This window comes from Balaenoptera acutorostrata, chromosome 3 (assembly GCF_949987535.1).
Source record: "Balaenoptera acutorostrata chromosome 3, mBalAcu1.1, whole genome shotgun sequence".
NCBI lineage: Eukaryota > Metazoa > Chordata > Mammalia > Artiodactyla > Balaenopteridae > Balaenoptera > Balaenoptera acutorostrata.
In genome coordinates, this window is record NC_080066.1 from 26,651,201 (window position 1) to 26,675,342 (window position 24,142).

Here is a 24,142-nt window from a genome sequence, read left to right on the forward strand (position 1 = left end):
ATGCAAACACATTTAACCAACAATAGTGGATTTCAACATCTTTGACTCATTTTCAAGAGAGATTCCATGTAATTCAAAGACAAAAATTTTAATATGAAATACTTTCCTTAACAACTCATATGTACTCATCTAAAGAGTATGTTTGCCATTTTCATGTCTTTTTACATAAATATTAGGAATGGTTAAGTAGAATTTGGAAAGACTTTACTTTTCTCATATGCTTTGGCTTAAATGAAATGGAAACTCATAGGATCTGTGTTTTTGGAGAGGAGCAGAATAAAAGTGAGGGACTGTAGAACTTGGAGGGAAGGGACCATTTAGTAAGAGACACAAAAGTGCTCTCTTGGGAAGAGAAATGATCTTAACTTTACTCCCAAATTGAATAAAAAAGTTCTCCTACGGAAAATGTGCAGTTACTCAAATAATTAACAAATAATGAAACCCAGGAAATTGATTTTTATTTTTTCGAGAGCAGAAGAATATTATCTTGGCTATTCAAATGCATTCAACAAATATTTAGGTTCTTTTTTCCCTATGTGTCCAATATTTTAATCTTTAGACTTTACTAATGCTAGAGGTCTTACTTGTAATTTAATAAAATATTCTATTTAGTTTAGAAATGTGAATAATATTTTATCAAAACACAGCTTATTAATGGTATAATAATTTTTCTTTTTTTAAAATTTTATTTATTTTATTTATTTATTTTTGGCTGTGTTGAGTCTTTGTTGCTACACGCGGGCTTTCTCTAGTTGCGGCGACCGGGGGCTACTCTTCATTGTGGTGCACGGGCTTCTCATTGCGGTGGCTTCTCTTGTTGCCAAGCACAGGCTCTAGGCGCGTGGGCTTCAGTAATTGCAGCATGCAGGCTTCAGTAGTTGCAGCACGCGGGCTCAGTAGTTGTGGCTTGTGGGCTCTAGAGCGCAGGCTCAGGAGTTGCGGCGCATGGGCTTAGTTGCTCCGTGGCATGTGGGATCTTCCCGGACCACGGCTTGAACCCGTGTCCCCTGCATTGGCAGGTGGGTTCTTAACCACTGCGCCACCAGGGAAGTCCCAATAATTTCTTAATAATTTATCAAATATGGTACGTTGAGCACTGTCCTAAATGCTTTTATGCATTAACTGAAGAACTGTTATATGTAGTAATCTGTGCCCCACTGTCAAATTCTCCCTCTAGGACTGTGACACTCATTTACACGATTGTCAGGAGTATGGATTTTGACAGAACACTGCTGAGTCTGTCTCCAGGAATTGCCCATGGCCAAATAAAGCAGCCCTGTGTCCACGGGGGACATCTCTGAAGGGTCATGGACGACCCCAGGTTCAGAGGTCCCATACATTAGTATTTCTGCTGTTTGATTAATTCTGGTATTTATGCTGCACTATTTCTATTGTTTGATAAAAAATTCTGTATTTATGAATTTATGTTGCTCGATTCTTTCTGTATCAATGAATAATCATAATGAAAAATCAATCAGGAAGAAATTTTTAATCTCTAGAGTCTTATGGGCACAGAAATTTTTGCCCACATTTTTATCGGAGTGAAAAAATATGATGATCAGCAAAGCATTTTCAGGAATAAAAACATTTATACTAACAAAACTCAAAGGGAGAAATGGAGTGAAATTTACATTCAAGAAAGAAAAGTCATGTAAAATAGCCAACTGTTACTTGAACTTGTTCATGTGTACCTTTCCATGGCTGATTCAAGATATAAAATCATTACAATTTTTAGATTTCATTAGGTAAATTTACAAACATGTATCTAAATTCTAGTTGACTTATTTTTAAAACTCCAATATTTGTTGATCTGGAAATTATACTCTTTACAACTATATCAACTTATGACAAAATTTTTTAGCGGCCACCTAACATTGTGTGAAAGCATATATAGTTTTTCAAAATTCTTCTGGGTGTTAAGTAGGCAAAAATTTCCACTAAACTAGATGACTCAAACTGTCTTTTGACTATAAATTCGGTGATGCTTTCTTATCTTGTTTTCTAGAGATAGTCAATCTAATCAAGTCTTTTGTGGTGATCACCCATCCATGGTGAAAAAAGAATTATTAGCAGTGGAAGAGGAAACATCACCAGAAAATCAAAAGCAGGAAATAATTTGGGCTGGCATAAGCTTTGAAAGAAGTACAGTAAACTAAAAAAAGAAAGGGGGGGGGATTACAAATGTCCTTCTCTGCTCACAAACCACATGTCCTCATCAGGACAGGTGATTCTCACATCTCAAGCCTTAGACTCACATCTCCTTGCTGTTGGTCTCACTGAAGGAAAAGGAGACAGAAGGATTTCTGCTTTCTTCCGCCGCCCTCTGATGACTGCCGTGAATGACTGAGAAATGCTTTCCAGGAGTGGGAAGCGCTCAGTCCAGGGGATAAATCCCTAAGAGCCTGCATAATGTAACCCTCAGGTATCCAAGCATCCATGTGATGCTCATGAAAACGGACAAGCTGGCTTCCAGGGTCCTCGTAACTGACCTGCTTAGAAAAACATACCTTAGCTGTAGGCAAAACATGAGGTTGCTTCAGGAATCTTACTGCCCTTCTTAATATTCAAGCTTGTACATTTGTGGTACTAATCTGTTCTCCTTAATTACACTGAAATTATTATCAGAATAAAAAATCCATGATTTTTCATATTTCTTTAAAGTGAAATATTTCAATTGCCTCTGACATTTCAGATGAGACCTTTATAATGTAAATATAACTGTGTGAGATATTCCCTGAATATATATTTAATGACTGAGAAAAAATAAATTTCTTCCCATGAAATGGGGAGTCACCAGAAGCAAGGATGGAATGGAATTATAGTCAGGGATAAAGTAAGAGGCAGAGAAGAAAGGGGAGCAAAAAATAATTCTATTCCTCTGCAGGACAATTGGAGTCAGGACTTCGGGTGTCTTCCCAGTCATTCTGTGGTCGTACTGGAAGAACGGCTTTCTTCCCCGGCAGGAAGCATCCTTTTGGATTGGGACTTATTCCTTTGCACATTTCAGGAAATCCACTCACTGCTAGCAGAGGGGTAGTGACATACTGACAAATTGGCAGGACCGTAGAATTCCATTGATTAACTGTTATATGTGGCACTAAACACTTAAAACATAATCACTAGACTATTTACAGACCTTAGGGATTTCCTACACTTTCAAGCTACGATGTTTCTGTCCACCCTGGCTCTGTAATTTTGTAAGCGCAAATATTAAAGCCAAACAGACATTATGTTTTTCTTCCTTCTTCTCTTCCAGCTGGAATCATTGCAGGAGTTTTACTCATATGCCAACACTTAAATCAGCAGCTTTATCTTGTTGAGAGAGAAGCATAACAAGAATTGCATCCAGAATAATGGGAAGAGCAATGATTCATACTTAATTATTATAATGATGTTCTTAAATTAAGAGCTTAGTCATTATATGCACGCACGAAAAGCTGAAAAGACAGGTGGGATCTGACAGGTTTGTAGAAGTAACATCCATCTCTGGAAGAGAGACATCTTCCATTCTACAGGAAAAGATGGAAGGTGTCCAGCTTACTCAAGCTGATCTAGAAACAAACATTAGCATTTAGAACAAACCCATGGCAAACACAGTGGTATATATGACCAATAAGAAAGCGTTAATGAAAATAGATAGCTGATCATCAAAGCACAGGGGAAATTAATAAATTAACAGTGATAAAAATGTCCTATTTACTCCTTAACTGTTTTACCAAAATAAAAATGAATTCAACTGTAGATGTTTCCAAAAATTCAAAAAGCAAGGCCTTACATTAACTGAGTGAAGATATTACTATAAACCAATTGAAATGTGGTCTGGATTCATTAAAGAGTTTCTATTTAGAATGGAGGGGGGATGGGAGCATGTATTGAACACAGTCAGAACTTACCTTTGCTAAGGCCAGATTTGAATGTGTTGTTTTATTTGGGAAGGTCAGAAGACATGAACTTTCCTCACTCTCTATTAGGAAGTGCACATCTGACCTTGCTTTGAAAGGGATGCTGATGCCTTTAGCAAGGCCTTTAAAAAAATAGTTTTATCACAGTTATTCAAAACTACTGAAGATTCATCTCTATACAAGATTTTCCACTTTTTCTAGCAAACATGAATTATAGTTATAACACTTCCCCAAAATTAATTATACTAGTAGATATGGCCATAAATAACTCAAGGTCATAGGGTTGGATACACAACATATAAGATTTTGTTGTTCATTTTTCTTGTTAAATTGCTACAATTAGTGATAAATTACTAATGTACTAAATAATGAGCTAGAATGATTTTTCTAAAGTGGAATCTTCAGTCTGTTCAAGTTTTCCAAATAGCACATTGTGCAAGTGAAAAACAAGCATCCTGGAAATACTTACTGTTATGTAAATTTTCACCATTACTGGCAAGTCTTAAGCAAAGCAAATTTCAATGAGAACTCATTCTTACAAAGTGACTTAAAATGATCCCATACAAAATACCACACTTTGTTTTTTTTCACATTTTTCCCCTGCCAAATACACAATATCAACACCCAAACTGGTTACTCATTAGCAATGCAAAAATATAAGACTGACCTTGGTGATAGGAGGAATGGATTTGTCCTTCTCCTCCACCCCCAATCTCAGGAAGGCTTTGTCTGTCTTCACATACCTACCACCTCTCCGTGGAGAATTCCTTAATCACTCTTATTTAAGAAGACCTCATTTTCAAGCTCCTTTTTCCATGCCATACCATTAACACTTCTTTATACTGTAGCTAATGTACCAATTATTTTTACCTAGTAATTTAACACTTGATAATGAACTATTTTGTTCTCTAATTTTTCTTGAATATGCTACGTATCCCCACCAATCATATTATAAAGATTAAGTCCAGATTCCAAACTGTCTGAGATCCAATCTTGGGTCTTTCACTTAAAGGTGTTGGTAACCTTAGGAAAATCACTTAGACATTTTCGTGCCTCAGTTTTCTTCATGCAAAGTGGGAACAATGATAAACAGTACAGCTTATAGGCTGTTATGAGGATTAAATAATAAATGTACAAAAAATATGTAGGACAGTTTTTTTTATTTTATTTAAGTATTGTTGATTTACAATGTTATGTTCATTTCTGCTGTACAGAAAAGTGATTTAGTTATACATATGTATACATTCTTTTTCATTTTCTTTTCCATTATGGTTTATCATAAGATATTGAACATAGTTCCCTGTGCTATACAATAGGACTTTGTTGTTTATCCATCCTATATGTAATAGTTTGCATCTGCTAATCCCAAACTCCCAATCCTTCCCTCCCCCACCCCTTCCCACTTGGCAACCACAAGTCTGTTCTCCATGTCTGTGAGTCTGTTTCTGTTTCATAGATAAGTCCATTTGTGTCACATTTTAGATTCTATATATAAGTGATATCACATGGTATTTATCTTTCTCTTTCTGACTGACTTCACTTAGTTTGATCATCTCTAGGTCTATCCATGTTGCTGCAAATGGCATTATTTCATTCTTTTTAATGGCTGAGTAGTATTCCATTGTATATATGTACCACATCTTCTTTATTCATTCTCCCGTTGATGGACGTTTAGGTTGTTTCCACGTGTAGGACAGTTTCTGATATGTGTGTTATATAACGTTCCCTATCATCATTAGTATTTTATTGTTATTGTTATTGGTACCCTTAATTCCAGGAACTTCATATCATATCTTTGGCATCATGCCTTGCACAGTGTTGGTCATATGAGTACTCTGTAAATTTTGATGACTGAATAGTAAGACTAGAAGGCAGAAGAAAATCCATAGACCAGTGTATAGTGTCTGCATATGCATGAGTTTGGGTGTGACTAATGATGAAACCATCACTGCATTTGAATAACTGAGTAGGTCTATGTAGCCATAAAGCATAATTGTGAGATGCTGATGGAACAGCAGCAGAGATGTACATTCATAACACATCAATCAAAAAATGGTGTGGCTTTTAATGCAAAGCTTTTCTGAAGTTCATGGTGATATCAAATGGAAGCAGACATTTTGAAATAAGCTCATGGTAGCTCTAAGGATAACATAAATGTAGCAACTATGGGAAAAATGTCTAATTTTTAGTTCCACTATTCATCTAGATAAATTCAACCTCATCATCTTTGAAAACTGAAGGGCAGATTTAAAAATTGGAAAGAGTTAAATAAGTTAGATTCATTCATGTAGTAGAATATGACATACCAGTGAAAATATGATTGTAGAAAATATTGAATTTATGGAAAATTGTTCGTGATGTATTGTTAAGAGAGAAAAGATCAGTATGATTGAAGTTTTGAGGAGAAGGAGGGTGAGAAAAAGGAAGAGAAGGAGGAGAGGAATTTGCTTTCCGCTAAGTTGAGTTTTAAACTGAAATATTTTTGAATGAAGAGTCAGTCTAGTCTTTTTACAGAGCTCAATCCATGAGTGGGCTCATTATTACTGAGAAGGAAGAGGTAAGAACATGTGAGCAAAATAAATGTCACTTATAGAACAACTGCTCTTTATTCAAAAATAGAGTAGAAGGCTGTGATGCTACACTTAGCTCGGAAATATCATATACATATTTCTTTGTTCAAAAAAACCAGATAAAAATGATTACTTGGAAATAAATTTAGGAGGTAGGCAGTCTTAGGATAAGCAGGGCAGAGGGAAGAATAATAAAGGCAAATAAAAACGTGTGTGTAAATATTTTAACTCAATTTTATTTTTAATTTAAATTTAACTTAAAATTCTACTAAAAAAGAAGTAATTGTATAATCTGTATATAGACCCAGAAAGCTTTCTTATTTCATTAAAAACAACAACAACAACAAAAAAACAAACAGCAAAATAAGCCACACATGCAGTTCTTAATTTGTTCCAAGGGAACTTTTTCTTAGAAAAACACAGAGTACATCTGGAATGACTTGTATATATTTGCATCATTATGAAGACCTATTTTGGGTTATAAATTATAGTTAATAATTTTTATTTCATTAGTCATATTTAATCTTTTCTAATCAAACACTTTATTTGAATGAGAGTCATGAGACCCTCTTAAAATAAAACGAGATCTTTAATTTGACTTGGTTATGCACACAGGCCGGGAGGGCTGTTGTATCAAGATTCCTATCAGGAGGCAATTTAGGTTTTTTTTTTTTTTTTTTTTTTAAAAGGATTTTCTTATTTATTTATTTATTTATTTATTTATTTTTGGCTGTGTTGGGTCTTCGGTTCGTGCGAGGGCTTTCTCCAGTTGCGGCAAGCGGGGGCCACTCTTCATCGCGGTGCGGGGACCGCTCTTCATCGCGGTGCGCGGGCCTTTCTCTATCGCGGCCCCTCCCGTCGCGGGGCACAGGCTCCAGACGCGCAGGCTCAGCAATTGTGGCTCACGGGCCCAGCTGCTCCGTGGCATGTGGGATCTTCCCAGACCAGGGCTCGAACCCGTGTCCCCTGCATTAGCAGGCGGATTCTCAACCACTGCGCCACCAGGGAAGCCCGGCAATTTAGGTTTTAAACCAGTGAGACGTCCTGGCAAAAAGGGAAACTCAAACTCAAACCAAACTTAAGCAATAAAAACCCCAGGAGCACGTGGTCAACATTGACTCTATCTTGATTGAATGGTTACAGATATCTTCATTCATATATCAGAATGACTAATATGTTGATACAATTACAGTTAATCATTATTATAGTCAGGTAGTATGAAACCATATTTATTATAAGGATATATACTGATAATACACATGTATTTTTACTAATGCTTATAACGACCTTTCCACATAGATAGAGATATGATTCTCTCCAATTCACAGATTTAGGTCCTTATATCAATTCACTAACAAAATAAGTATCTTCATGAACTGAATCAAAAACTCAGGTGCTGTGGCTATTTTCAGTTTCCTATAGAAAACAGATTTCATGGCGCCATTCCAAATCTCTATTATATATCTGTGTGTGGCTCATACAAACTAGTAATTTTTAGTTACAGGTTAAATCGGATCATGAAAAAGTAAAACTTTTATGCAAAGAAAATCGGCAAACACACAGTAGCTGCATCTATATGTGCTTACATCATTTTCTGAGGTGTATCAATCTCACGTTACTGGTTAGAATTCATCCCGAGTGCATCACAGCCCAATGCATGTTTTTACTGCTCGCTTAGCCAGGAAATACTGTCAGTAGTGAACCTGACTGAATTTAAGATTATAAGGTGATAGTAGTGGTGAACAGCATTTTCTGAATGGAAGGTCATAGATAAATCAGAGAAAGGTGGAGGAGAAGAAAGCAAATATTTACGGACATTACATTTTGGGAACAGATTGGCTAATATGGTGAAAGGAAGAAGGCCAGCAGTGAAATATGGGAGAAATAAGAAAGAACTCTGACACATCCACTGATTTTTTCACAAGGACTTATCTTGTTCGACTTTGACTGAATATAAAATGTAAAGTTCATTTAGATGTTTTTGATGGAGGGAGGATCTAGAGATTGTTACTCTGACAAAAACATTGAGTGAAAATTAGATGCCATAGAAAGATGAGTTGGTTAGACAAGATGAGGAGACACCTGTGGTGTGCAAGAGCTTTGAGTACGAGACAGAGGAGACAGAGGTGGAAAAGTCTTGCAGGTGATTTGATTTGAGAATTCTGATAATACGCTTTATTTTTAAAAATTATTTATTGTTTGCTCTTTAATTTTATTATTGTAATTCAAATATAGCCTAATTTTTCTTACCAAATAAGTTATAACTTAAGACCATGGTTACTACCACTACTATTACTACTACTACTTTTATAAAGCAGAAGAGGGAAGAAATCATGTTATTAATTTTGCCTCATGTATAATTATCATATAGGATGTTTACAAACTTCCTACAAAAGCATGTAGAAATCATTGTAATGGGAATATAATATGAAGCTAACTTTCCCTTTCTGGGAAATATTATCAGCAACGATGTCCACTTCCTTCTCCCATTTATGATAAACTAGTTCCCATGAGAACTAGTTTCTCTGTGGCTAGGATATTTTCTTCTCCCTGAAATTTTAAAATAGAAAATAAGTAAGGAAAATAAGTAGTATTATTTTAAAAACCTGCAAATTAATCCTTATGACTACAGAACAACTTAAACTATATTATCCAGGGCAATTTTCAATAGCTTCCTAAGCTGTTTCCTGCCTCCCATCTTATTTCTCTTACTGGTAATCCTCATTGTACAAAACAACTTTATCTTAAAGTGTTGGGGTCTTCCCTGGTGGTGCAGTGGTTAAGAATCCGCCTGCCAATGCAGGGGACACGGGTTCGAGCCCTGGTCCGGGAAGATCCCACATGCCGTGGAGCAACTAAGCCCATGCGCCACAACTACTGAGCCTGCACTCTAGAGCCCATGAGCCACAACTACTGAGCGCATGTTCCACAACTACTGAAGCCCCCGCGCCTAGAGTCGGTGCTCTGCAATAAGAGAAGCCACCGCAATGAGAAGCCCGCGCACTGCAACGAAGAGTAGCCCCCGCTCACCGCAACTAGAGAAAGCCCGCACAGCAAACGAAGACCCAACGCAGCCAAAAATAAAGAAAGAAAGAAAGTGTTGACCAACTCGTTACTTTCTCACTAATGTGACTGAGACACACCTGTCTGAAGATGCCCTACTACCCACTTGAAGTATCTTTTTTATTTAACATGCATACATACAACACACATGCACACATGTCCTGCAGACACACTGCAGACGTTCAAGCCCGGGACACCCCCTCTTCTGTCTCGGCTCCTGATCCGAGACCATGACTCAAATGCATCCTTTGTCTTCCCCACCGCAGTCCTTGGCAGAAATGGAGGAGAGAAAGGAAGTTCAAGCTATTATGCCATACAAAACGGTGTTCAAAGCTATTTGTATCCCAGGAAAAAAATATTATTTTGAACAAAAACTGATTTCAGCTGATTTTGATGACCAGAGTAAGGTCACAATTTCTATATGGAAGGTGGCTTTTTGTTGGAAAATTGTCTACTTTTGATTTTGGAATTTTATACGACCACCTGCCTCCTAAATTACTTTAAATAATAATAAAGCAAGAGAAAATTTTCAATGACTGTAGCCACGTCAGAAGAAGGGATGGAGTGGTGTAAAAGTTGAAAAGATGACATTTGAGGAGTAGTAAGGAGTGAAGGGCCCCTAAATAGAGAAAAGGCTTTGCTTCCTGAGGAAGAAAGATGCTGTGAAATGACCAAAGAGCTTTAGGTATGGGGCCAAGTAATAAACAAGTTTAAGTTGACAGTTGTGCCATGGAGTAAGCTGTTTTATGATACAAATTTTAGTAAAATTATGCAGCATGCAATAGCCTCATGTTTTTGGTTTGTGGGAAATTATAAGAAAGTTGCTGTATCTTATGTTTGGGTTTACTTGTTACAAAGAGGTGCGATGGGCCACAATATAAGAAATTAACAACAACAACAACAAAAATCAATGGAGACAAAGATGACCATGACTATATTGACGATAGTCTATATTGGATTTTCCATATTATTTTGAGGTTGATGCAGGTATGCGTGTGTGTGTGTGCGTGCGTGTGTGTGCGATATTAAAGAGGGAAGTCCAAACAGATCAAAGGACTCAGAGACCCACAGATTGTGCTAAAATTTAAAACCATGAACTTCAGCTATGGGAGTCACTTCATTTATTAATCCATTTATTTATATGAATAGTTTTTAGGTACAAAGTTAGGTGGTTGGGGCCACAGAAGTTAATAAAATAGTCTTTATCTTGGGTGTTATTTTCTAAAGGAATGGAAATTTAGAGACTATCAAGGCGATTTCTGAAGTAAAGAGTATATTTATGATCAATGAGTCAAGAAAGGAAGTAAAAGAAGTTTTAAATTTGGCACTAATACTGTGAACAAGAGTACATTAGGTGAAAGTCCATAATACTTACAGCCACAATATTTATGACAGTGGTAAAAAAAAAAAAAATCCAGAAATACAATAACCTTTTAAAGTCCATAGATAGAACATAATTCTATCTGGAAGCAGTAACTTTCCATTATTTAGTAGTAAAATGTCATTCAAAGATATCAGAAACACTGCAGACACAATGCACTGTTTTCCCTGCTCTCTAAATAGTATCATCATCCTCACAACCTGTACTTGGCATCATGTGGTGTCACCCTCACAAGGTGACTGAAAAGCTGTCAGTAAATGGAAACCTTGCAAAGGTCTAGGCAGAGTGGAGGGAAGCAAACAAGAGATGTAGAAACATGCAGAGGCTAAGAATCTCAGTAAGTTATCACCACCCTCGGACCTAATGGTGGTTTGCTGCAGCCCAGAAACAGGCTCCTGTAGAAAAGGGTCATTAGATAAGAGTTGGGCCCTCTGTCACTCGGACTCCAAACCCACTGATCCCTGCATCATGGGAATGGGATGCAACATTTTTCAAGTGGTTTATAAGGTACATGTAGCAGAAAGGGGTCCTCTCCCACGTTCATCCTTCCCTTGGTTCCAAGACATGTTCCGTTCATGTGTGATGGAGGCGGCATCAAACACCACCTGCTGGTTTAAAGGGTACACTGCACCCTTGTGGGATTGCAACAGTGAAGAGGTCGCCCAGCTGGTGGTGACACGGCTGTCTCCAATAGGAAGGCTCCACTGTGTTAGGATGCTAGGGATGGGACACGCACTAAGACCACTGAGTTTATATTTGTCTCTCTCTCTCTCTCTTTGTTTATTTACACATGATTTTCTGGGCTGGCTGGAAATTCTGCAGATCTGGAGTAGGATGAACTGATCTCGGCTGGGCAGGCTCCTTCGTCCATGGATGAACGGGGTAGGAGCTGGCTGGTCTAGTGTGGGTTCAGCTGAGCCAACTCAGTTCTCCTGCACCTGTTCCATCCTCCAGGGGCTGGTCCAGAACATTCTCTCGGCAGTGCCTGGGCTCCAAGAAAGAGTGTGAAACACACATGCACTTTTCCAAGCCTCTTCCTGCAGCACATGTGCTGCTGTCCACAGACAAAAGCAAGTCTATGGCCAAGCCCAGAGTCTGTGGGAAGAAATTAACCATAGGAACGGATACAATGAGGTAAGGAAAATTAAGACTCTCAGTGCAATCTACCTTAGGTATGTTGGCCTCAAAAAATAAGCTTGGATGTGTCCGTTTTTTTTAATATTCTCTGAGTGAGTTTATTGAATAGTTATCATCTATTTCTTACAGTGGAGGTATTTAAGTCTGGGACTTTCACTTCTGGAATGTTTTCAATAACATTTAATTAATTAAGGAATCAATTCATTTCATAGACAAGGAATAATTTTAAGTTTTTATTTCTAGTCTCAATTTTGATAATTTTTATTTTTAAATAAGAGTTGTCATGTATTTTTCAAGTATTTATCATAAAGTTATCTTTTTAAAAGTGTCAGATTTGTAGTGATAAGCCTTGTATCATTCTTATATATTTAATTTATATTTTCTGTGTTATTACTAGATCAATGTTGCTAAGATTTTATCAATACATAAAATTTACTATCTTAACCACTTTTAAGTGCACCATTTAATGGCATTAAGTACATTCATATTTTTGTGTAACCTTTACCACCATCCACCTCCAAAACTTTTTTCATCCTGCAAAACTGAAACTCTGTAACCATTAAACAAGAACTTCCCATCCTTTCTCCTCACAGTCCCTGGCAACCAACATTCTACTTCTGTCTCAATGAGTTTCACTACTCTTTATAGCTCATATAAGTGGAGTCACACAATATTTTCTTTTTGTGACTGGTTTATTTCACTTAGCATAATGTCCTTAAGGTTCACCCATGTTATAGCATGTGACAGAATTTCCTTTATTTTTAAGGATGAATAATGTCCCATAGTTAAAGTTAAAGTTAATCCCAAAGAAAGTTAAAGTTAATCCCAAAGAGAAAATGTTGATAAATGAGAATGTTGAATCTGGAGAAGCATAGACTTGGGAAGACATTCTGTCTTCAAAAAATTGGAAGGCTGTCATATAGAAGGGCTTTCTTTTCTTCTGGGCTTTCCCAAGAGGTCAGAGTAGGTAGGATTTACTGGTGGAAGTTATAGGGAGATGGATTTCAACTTTATATGAAGAAGAGCATCATTTCTGCCCCCAACAGAGATGCTTCAGCTTAAAGTGTTCAAACTGAAGCTGGATCCTTGCTTAGTGGAGTTATAGAGCAGTGGTTCATAGTGTGATATCCCTGAGATCTTCTGAGGATTCCACATGGCCAAAAATATTTTCCTAATTACACTAAGACATCAATGCCTTTTGCACTGCCATTGTCATTGATGGTGCAAAAGCAATGGTGGATAAAACTGCTGATCGCTTAACATGAATCAAAACAGTGGCACAAAACTCTACTAGACATCAATTGTCTTTCTTGCCATTGGCATAATAAAAGAAAACAAGTGTTGGCTTCGCTGAAGACAGTCCTTCTTGTAGCAGTATAACATTAATTTTATGAAATCTTGACCCTTAGTACACATCTTTTAAACATTCTGTGTAATGAAATGGGAAGTATCCCTAATTCATTTCCGGATACCAAAGTGTCATGATTATCTTGAGGAAAAGCATGTGTTTGATTGAGTTGTGGGCTCAAATAGCCACTTTTTCATGGAAGAATTGTTTTGTTTTGTTTTTTTTCTCTCAAGAATGACTGACAGAAAATCTCTGGTAATTCAGACTTGGGTTTCTAGGAGACATTTTCTCAAACTAAATAAACGGATTCTTCACTTTAAAGAAACCAACTGACACTATTTGTTGCCAATAAATTTTCAGCTTTCAAATGATAGAATTTGGAAAACTTGTGTCCATCATGGTGATCTTGCAACTTTCTAGTATTTAATACTTTCCTGATGAGCTCATGGTGATAGTATAATTGTGAATTTTTGATATTATTTATTGAGATATATCAATATTTGAAAGAACTGAATAGCTCAAGTGATATTTTCCAAATAACAATCGCATGATGTTATGACATTATGCATAGGTAAAAGGTCTGTTCAAAAGTATAAGATAAACTCATGGATATTAATGTAACAGAGTACAAAAAGCTTATTGATAAGATTTCTGATTCCACATTACAGTTTTCACATAGAAACTTATAAGACACTCCCATTTGTCCAATTCTGGTATGGTATTAAGAAATATAACAATGACCTGATAAGGCTCTTGCAATATTCCTCCCTTTTCCAGATATGTATTTTGTATGAGGCTGAATTTTTTAATATACTTTATCCATGAAACATATTTCAACACAATGAATGCAAAAGCAGGCATTCAGCTATTCAGAATTCAGAAACTCCAACTATGGCATCTCTAATATTTATATCTATTAGTTTAATATCTCTAATAGTTTATTATCTATTAAGTCAGATAATAAAAAGATTTTCAAAAAGGTAAATAATGTCTCTCTTCTCACTTATTTTTTCATTTTAGACCATATAGTTACTCTTCTTCAAAAATATGTCAACAGAGTATGGGTTTATTATTATTATTTTAAAATGAATTGATAGATATTAAAATTTTTATCAATTTTAATTTTGAGTATGCTAAAGATTTATATATATAACCCACACAATCCAAAGGTCTTTGGGATTCTCTAAAATTCATAAAACTGTAAAGGAATCCTGAGTCTAAGTTTCAGAACCATTGTTATAAAATATAGAGGTCAGTAGGCCCCATGATATACTTAGTGGTTCAATCCGTCCTGAGGCACTATTAGTCTTTTTTTTGGTGAGAATATAATATTTGAATCCCAGTGTTGTCATTTTTACTCTGGAATATCTTATTTAGTTTTTTTCAACCCAAATGAAAGAAATCCCAAATATTTGTGTGATAAGCCTATCGTTCTTCAAAATGATTGGCATAAAATTTTCCAAAATCCTTTAATTATGTGGACATGGTTTTATTTCAATAAAAAGGTGTTTTTCTTTCTAATACTTAATACAAACTGTTCACTTATATCATCAATATGTAAATATTGATATCACTCTAAAAAAGCACAGCAACTCTAAGAAATCTCAACAAGCTGACTCGTGCCAGGATGTGGTAGTCATGCTCTGATTGCTAATATTGTGACTGGAATAAAGATTTAAATAGCTTATGATTATATACAACATAGGCAAGACAATTTGTTGAAATTTCTCCCTTAAACATAAAAAAAATTCATGTGGGTTTAAAATGTGAAGTACTTCTCGTGTTTCACTCCTTCACTATGTTTTATGATTATCTGGAAGACTCGTTATATATGAAAAATGACTGATTTTTCTTTCCCTTTATCTTTCCAAATGGCAAAAGTCTGTTTATGTGCAGACTTAAAAGTTTGAGTATCATGCAACAATGTCAGTTTGTTATGCCATTAGAAGCAATTTTAACAATCAATACACTTGAAGTAATTTCCTGGCACTATTGGCCAAATGACTCAATTATTCCTCTCATTCCTGTACAGATCTATTACTGGGATCAGCATTTATAAGCAATGAGCAATGCGAAAAATACAGAAAGTAAGGAAGTAAATCTTAATGCTTTTAGGACAGACGCTGAGTCATATTGAACTTGAACTGAATAATGATTGTGATTTAGACTTGGGCTGCCCAGTACGGTAGCCACCAGCTTCCTGTGACTCTGAGCACTTAGAATGTGGCTAATCCTATTTGAGATACACTTCAAATGTAAAATACACACCAGATTTCAAGGACATAGTAGAAATAAAAGAATGCACCATATTTCATTCATAATTTTTATATTGATCGCACATTGAAGTGATATTTCTTGAATATATTGGTTTAAATAATAAATAGTAAAGTTAGTATAGCTTGTTTTTATTTTTTAAATGTGGCTCCTAGACAATTTAAAGTTACCTATGTGCCCTCATTTTATTTCTATTGGGCACATGGATATAGACAACTGAAAAGTGTAATGTGTGGATTAACAAAAATCCACACATCCATATAAAAGGGTTGCTTGTAAAACATGTCAGTAACATCTGGAGTTAATTTTTTAAAAATCCTATTAGTGTGTTAACCAGCTAACTTAGTTTTTTGATCTATTCAACAGGATTAATTTCCAAATTTGTTGGCAATAAGTATTTGTTGAAGCAACTTAAATTTTTTCAAATCTATTTTTTTCAATAAAAAAGAAATAATAAAAAAACAGCGTACATTTTAATTTATTTGATTTTGGCATTCAGAGTGATTGTTCTTTGGTAAATATTAGGAACCTCCTTTGAAGCGTGCTGGCTTAAAAATATAAAGAAAATTTAAAGCATTTGAATAACTTAAGACCACCTGGGAACACATTAACAAATAAGTAGGTTGTATATAAAAATCTGCAAAATGTATATAACATCAAAAATGCTATTCTTTTTGCCAAAAATGATAATAAAGGTAACTAAAATCAACACTGCTGGTGAACTGAAACATCATTTTATCTCTGAACTGAGGATGATACATTTCTTACTTGGAATTGGTCCATGCCTGTTGAATATCTAGCCCTGCTTTCCCCTCAATATCAGGACCACTTTGCTGTGCTGTGACTGAAGGAATTAATGATCTAAGTCAAAAGATCAAAATATATTCCATGGCAACAGGATGGAATTCTAGCCAGACTTTGGTGATGACTCAGTGATTGGGAAAGATAGAAAATCAACCATAAAATGGGAGAACTGGAAAGAGAAAAGACTTCTCTCTCTCTCTCTCTCTCTCTCTCTCTCCCCCAATCCCCTTCTCCAACTGCCAGAAGTTATGAGCTGTAAGATTTTAGGAAATCTGCATTTCATTGTCCTTCCAGATTGCTTTTTTGGCCCCAGCAAAACCCCTTTGCAGTTCTAGAAATTGTAAAATGGTCCGAGTTCTTTTTTGTCTTGCTTCATAACTTTCCTTCTCTTTGGCCTATCTTACTTCTCTGTTTCAACTTCATTTTCAACCTGAACCCCTGTGCAAATCCATCATGAATTCAATGCTCTTGAGATGCTCCATTCAAAAACTGCCTGCTCTAACAGTACTCTGTTCTGTGGCTCTTCCCTGATCCCATCCGATAAAAAAAAGCTCATATGATCTGAGCACAGCTCTGAGAAGTGACTCAGGCAACTGATGCAAGGAAGTGGTTTGTATGAATATAATAATAGATGCAGATGGCATTTTGCCTCCAGGTAACATACAATTTAACAGTGACCTGCTCAGATATACTGCTTTAATAATAGTACAGAAGATTTATGACACAATATGGATATGGAATATTTGGTATAAGACTGACCTTTTAGAATCTCTTTAATTAAATAACAGTCATAATTAAGCCACCCTATTTTGATTCTTCCTATATAAAATTTATAGTGCTATCATTTTTTCTGTCATTTTTAAGGTTCCCTGTCATCCTTTGCATTATAAATGTCTTATTCAGTCCAGGAAAACAAGAGAGGAGAGACCTTAGTCAATGGTGATAGATTTTGTTATTATTTAAATAACTTTTTAACAGTTAAAATAAATTTTATTTATTTAAACATTATTTTTATATATGTATATATTAGTTATATAAATATAAATAAAACATATGTGTGTGCTATGTATAAACAGATAGAAAAATGCTTCCAAGTTCACATAGACTAGGATGTAAAACAGAAAGAAGATCCTAATTCAAGTTTTCTGATTCTAGAACCTGAGCCTTGTGGGACCGTGTTACATTTGTATTCTTAAAACCAGCCCCAAGGACAAAGCAAATAGAAAAGATAAGAGAAATCAGTAAAGCTCACAAATTTTAGTTTGTTTGGAATCAAATCATTGAAAAATTGGCATATTTCCACCAACTATGTAGAGTATGTTTGGAACGATCTGTCTTAGAATATAGGCCATATGGCGAACAGAGACTTCCACATTCCACTCTTAAAGGGATGCAGGGAGGGAGCTTAAAGAGATGGGGTCCTACCCCAGAAAAGTAACACTGATGAAGGACTGTCACATGCTGGAAAGGTGAGGTTTGGGGGTTGGACTCTATGCCATAGCTAGAATTTCCTTAGGGGAGTCCTGAATAGAGAACTGGGGGGTGATCCTCAAAGAAGTAGAATATCCTCACCCTCCCTCAGGGCAGCTCAGTCTGTGGTCCAAGTGGACCTGCAGAGCCCACTTATCAGGAGAGACTGCCATCCTTACTCAGCAGGAGCAACACTGTGACCACGAAGAGAAGGTGTCACATTGACACCTGGACAGGCAGTGCCCTCACCAGGCCTGTTGAGGGAGCATCATTGGGGAAAACTGGAAAATAATCTCCATCCTCAGGCTACGAAGCATTTAAAATGTGGATGGAGAAACACAGACACCTCCCAGAGCCTTGACTCCTGCCCAAGCCTGCCAGCTAAGCTTCAGTGATTGGAGAGGGTCCAGGACCCTCACCTGGTGTGACTGGTGAGGAGGCACTTGGGGGCTGGGGTCCAAGTCTTGCTATTGTGGTTGTATGACATGGCAAACTTGCAGGAGGAGTGCCCATCGGTGTTCATGTTTGGGAAGGTATCAGCCCTGGTGGCATTCTTTTAGGGTGGATCAGAATTTACTGCCTTAGACCCTGGGCTGTAGCCCACGACCAGCAGGGGTCTTTGGGAGGCCAGGCTTCTCTTTGAGATGCCAGATCGAAGAGGAGTGTCTTGGACAAGTCAACCTTGACCTCTGATAGTGTCTTTGTATACAAGCTTTGTTTTGATGATCAAAAGGGCAAATACTTGGGAACAAAGATGTTGATTTACAAATAAGCGCCTTTCATGTGATAACCTGACATGGCATTTTCCAGCCTGAATAAAAACTGGACTTTGTTCAGCAATGGAAACGTAGTAAAATACTGACCAAAGTGTTCCCTGTAAATAGTCTTTGAGATGAGTAGAATACTGGGTATTTTTGAAGTTCCACAAATACTCTTATAGAATTTTTTTTTTTTTTTTTTAGCCTCTGGGAACTACAGTTTTGTCTTTTATTTTATTTTATTTATTTATTTATTATTTATGGCTGTGTTGGGTCTTCGTTTCTGTGTGAGGGCTTTCTCTAGTTGTGGCAAGTGGGGGCCACTCTTCATCGCGGTGCGCGGGCCTCTCATTATCGTGGCCTCTCTTGTTGCGGAGCACAGGATCCAGACGCGCATGCTCAGTAATTGTGGCTCACGGGCCTAGTTGCTCCGCGGCATGTGGGATCTTCCCAGACCAGGACTCGAACCCGTGCCCCTGCATTGGCAGGCAGATTCTCAACCACTGCACCACCAGGGAAGCCCTTATAGAATTTTTTATTCCAAATTTCTATGGCTTAAAATTATGTTTCCAGTTTCAAGGGTTAAACATACCTTGGACCTATACTCACTACTATCTGTTTTATTCAACCACACTACTCCTTAGGAGTGAAACTGATTGTGACACACTATTTGACAATTTACATGATATTTATATTTTTGTTAAATAGCTCAGGAAAAAATAAACATATTTGAGTATCTACCCTAAGTATAAAAGTAATATTTTGAGCTGAAACCTGTGTTTTTTTTTTTTTTTTTGAGTTAAGCCAGCATTTTATTTATTTATTTATTTTTGGCTGCGTTGGATCTTCGTTTCTGTGCGAGGGTTTTCTCTAGTTGCGGCAAACGGGGCCACTCTTCATCACGGTGCGTGGGCCTTTCACCGTCGCGGCCTCTCGTTGTGGAGCACAGGATCCAGACGCGCATGCTCAGTAATTGTGGCTCACGGGCCCAGTCGCTCCGCGGCATATGGGATCCTCCCAGACCAGGGCACGAACCCGCGTCCACTGCATTGGCAGGCAGACTCTCAACCACTGCGCCACCAGGGAAGCCCCAAAACCTGTATTTTTAAATTGCTAACACCACAGTTGTTCTTAAATAAAATATATCAATATCTTTAAAAATCAAGAAAATATGTTAACTTTAAACAGAAAAGAAACACCAAGAATTTTTAGTAAAAGATGATCCTTATAAATTATTAATTATTTCTTACCTTTAAGATCCATATCCTGTGCTTGAATTCAACAACTTTTGGATTGGATTAAAATGTATGGTTAGGAATCAGAGCTTTGGGCAGTAAAATCTCTACTCCCAGCTCAGCTAGAGGAGGAACCTGATGCTCAAGCCGTGTGGCTGACAGGGTCTTGGTGCTACGGCAGGGTGTCAGGCCTGTGCCTCTGAGGTGGGAGAGCCGAGTTCAGGGCATTGGGCTGCCAGAGACCTCCCAGCTCCATGTAATATCAAATGGCAAAAGCTCTCCCAGAGATCTCCATCTCAATGCTAAGACCCAGCTCCTCTCAACGACCAGCAAGCTGCAGTGCTGGACACCCTATGCCAAACAACTAGCAAGACAGGAACACAACCACACCCATCAGCAGAGAGGCTGCCAAAAATCATAATAAGGTCACAGACACCCTAAAACACACCACCGGACACGGTCCTGCCTACCAGAAAGACAAGATCCAGCCTCATCCACCACAACACAGGCACTACTCCCCTCCACCAGGAAACCTACACAACCCACTGAACCAACCTTACCCACTGGGGGCAGACACCAAAAACAATGGGAACTACGAACCTGCAGCCTGCGTAAAGGAGACCCCAAGCACAGTAAGTTAAGCAAAATGAGAAGACAGAGAAACACCCAGCAGATGAAGGAGCAAGGTAAAAACCCACCAGACCAAACAAATGAAGAGGAAATAGGCAGTCTCCCTGAAAAAGAATTCAGAGTAATGATAGTAAAGATGATTCAAAATCTTGGAAATAGAATGGAGAAAATACAAGAAACGTTTAACAAGGACCTAGAAGAACTAAAGAGCAAACAAACAATGATGAACAGCACAATAAATGAAATTAAAAATTCTCTAGAAGGAATCAATAGCAGAATAACTGAGGCAGAGGAACGGATAAGTGACCTGGAAGATAAAATAGTGGAAATAACTATTGCAGAGCAGAATAAAGAAAAAAGAATGAAAAGCATTGAGGACAGTCTTAGAGACCTCTGGGACAACATTAAACACACCAACATTCGAATTATAGGGGTCCCAGAAGAAGAAGAGAAAGAGAAAGGGACTGAGAAAATATTTGAAGAGATTATAGTTGAAAACTTCCCTAATATGGGAAAGGAAATAGTTAATCAAGCCCAGGAAGCACAGAGAGTACCATACAAGATAAATCCAAGGAGAAACATGCCAAGATACATATTAATCAAACTATCAAAAATTAAATACAAAGAAAAAATATTAAAAGCAGCAAGGGAAAAGCAACAAATAACATACAAGGGAATCCCCATCAGGTTAACAGCTGATCTTTCAGCAGAAACTCTGCAAGCCAGAAGGGAGTGGCAGGACACATTTAAAGTGATGAAAGGGAAAACCCTACAACCAAGATTACTCTAACCAGCAAGGATCTCATTCAGATTTGACGGAGAAATTAAAACCTTTACAGACAAGCAAAAGCTAAGAGAATTCAGCACCACCAAACCAACTTTACAACAAATGCTAAAGGAACTTCTCTAGGCAGGAAACACAGGAGAAGGAAAAGACCTATAATAACAAACCCAAAACAGTTAAGAAAATGGTAATAGGAACATACATATCAATAATTACCTTAAATGTAAATGGATTAAATGTTCCAACCAAAGACATAGACTGGCTGAATGGATAAAAAAACAAGACCCATATATATGCTGTCTACAAGAGACCCACTTCAGACCTAGGGACACATACAGACTGAAAGTGAGGGGATGGAAAAAGATATTCCATGCAAATGGAAATCAAAAGAAAGCTGGCGTAGCAATTCTCATATCAGACAAAATAGACTTTAAGATAAAGACTATTACAAGAGACAAAGAAAGACAATACATAATGATCAAGGGATCAATCCAAGAAGGTATAAAAATTGTAAATACTTATGCACCCAACATAGGAGCTTCTCAATACTTAAGGCAAATGCTAACAGCCATAAAAGGGGAAATTGACAGTAATACTATCATAGTAGGGTACTTTAACACCCCACTTTCACCAATGGACAGATCATCCAAAATGAAAATAAATAAGGAAACACAAGCTTTAAATGATACACTAAACAAGATGGACTTAATTGATACTTACAGGACATTCCATCCAAAAAAACACATTATCCTTTCTTCTCAAGGGCTCATGGAACATTCTCCAGGATAGATCATATCTTGGGTCACAAATCAAGCCTTGGTAAATTTAAAAATATTGAAATTGTATCAAGTATCTTTTCTGACCACAATGCAATGAGACTAGATACCAATTACAGGAAAAAACCTGTAAAATATACAAACACATGGAGGCTAAACCATACACTACTTAATAACCAAGAGATCACTGAAGAAATCAAAGAGGAAATCAAAAAATACCTGGAAACAAATGACAATGTAAACATGATGACCCAAAACCTATGGGATGCAGCAAAAGCAGTTCTAAGAGGGAAGTTGATAGCAATACAATCCTACCTCAAGAAACAAGAAACATCTCAAAAAAACAATCTAACCTTACACCTAAAGCAGTTAGAGAAAGAAGAATAAAAAACCCCCAAAGTTAGCAGAAGGAAAGAAATCATAAAGATCAGATCAGAAATAAATGAAAAAGAAATGAAGGAAACGATAGCAAAGATCAATAAAACTAAAAGCTTGTTCTTTGAGAAGATAAACAAAATTGATAAACGATTAGCCAGACTCATCAAGAAAAAAAGGGAGAAGACTCAAATCAATAAAATTAGAAAAGAAAAAGGAGAAGTTACAACAGACACCGCAGAAATACAAAGCATCCTAAGAGACTACTACAAGCAACTCTATGCCAATAAAACGGGCAATCTGGAAGAAATGGACAAATTATTAGAAAGGTATAACCTTCCAAGACTTAACCAGGAAGAAATAGAAAATATGAACAGGCCAATCACAAGTAATGAAATTGAAACTCTGATTAAAAATCTTCCAACAAACAAAAGTTGAGGACCAGATGGCTTCACAAGTGAATTCTATCAAACATTTAGAGAAGAGCTAACACCTATCCTTCTCAAACTCTTCCAAAAAACTGCAGAGGAAGGAACACTCCCAAACTCATTCTATGAGGCCAGCACCACCCTGATACCAAAACCAGACAAAGATGCTACAAAAAAAGAAAATTACAGACCAATATCACTGATGAACACAGATGCAAAAATCCTCAACAAAATACTAGCAAACAGAATCCAACAACACATTAAAAGGATCATACACCATGATCAAGTGGGATTTATCCCAGGGATGCAAGGGTTCTTCAATATATGTAATTCAATAAATGTGGTAAACCATATTAACAAACTGAAGAATAAAAACCACAAGATCATCTCAACAGATGCAGAAAAAGCTTTTGACAAAATTCAACACCCATTTATGATAAAAACTCTCCAGAAAGTGGACATAGAGGGAACCCACCTCAATATAATAAAGGTCATATACGACAAACCCACAGCAAACATCATTCTCAATGGTGAAAAACTGAAAGCATTTCCTCTAAGATCAGGAAAAAGACAAGGATGTCCACTCTCACCACTATTATTCAACATAGTTTTGGAAGTCCTAGCCATGGCAATCAGAGAAGAAAAAGAAATAAAAGGAATCCAAATTGGAAAAGAAGAAGTAAAACTGTCACTGTTTGCAGATGACATGATACTATACATAGAGAATCCTAAAGATGTCACCAGAAAACTACTAGAAGTAATCAATGAATTTGGTAAAGTTGCAGGATACAAAATTAATGCACAGAAACCTCTTGCATTCCTATACACTAATGATGAAAAATCTGAAAGAGAAATTAAGGAAACACTCCCATTTACCATTGCAACAAAAAGAATAAAATACCTAGGAATTAACCTACCTAGGGAGACGAAAGACCTCTATGCAGAAAACTATAAGACACTGATGAAAGAAATTAAAGATGATACCAACAGATGGAGAGATATCCCATGTTCTTGGATTGGAAGAATCAATATTGTGAAAATGACTATACTACCCAAAGCAATCGACGGATTCAATGCAATCCCTATCAAATTACTAATGGCATTTTTTATGGAACTAGAACAAAAAATCTTAAAATCTGTATGGAGACACAAAAAACCCCGAATAGACAAAGCCGTCTTGAGGGAAACAAACGGAGCTGGAGGAATC

At 36.9% G+C, this 24,142-nt stretch overlaps 1 long non-coding RNA gene across 2 annotated transcripts in view; it reads left to right on the plus strand.

Moving 5' to 3' along the window:
* The window catches only part of LOC130707656 (uncharacterized), a 99,953-nt gene that overhangs the window by 54,781 nt on the left and 21,030 nt on the right, over window positions 1-24,142 (plus strand). For both annotated transcript variants that reach the window (XR_009007657.1, XR_009007658.1), the window contains exon 2: window positions 11,871-12,050. This is a non-coding gene — a long non-coding RNA (uncharacterized LOC130707656). The remainder of the gene's footprint in view (window positions 1-11,870; window positions 12,051-24,142) is intronic.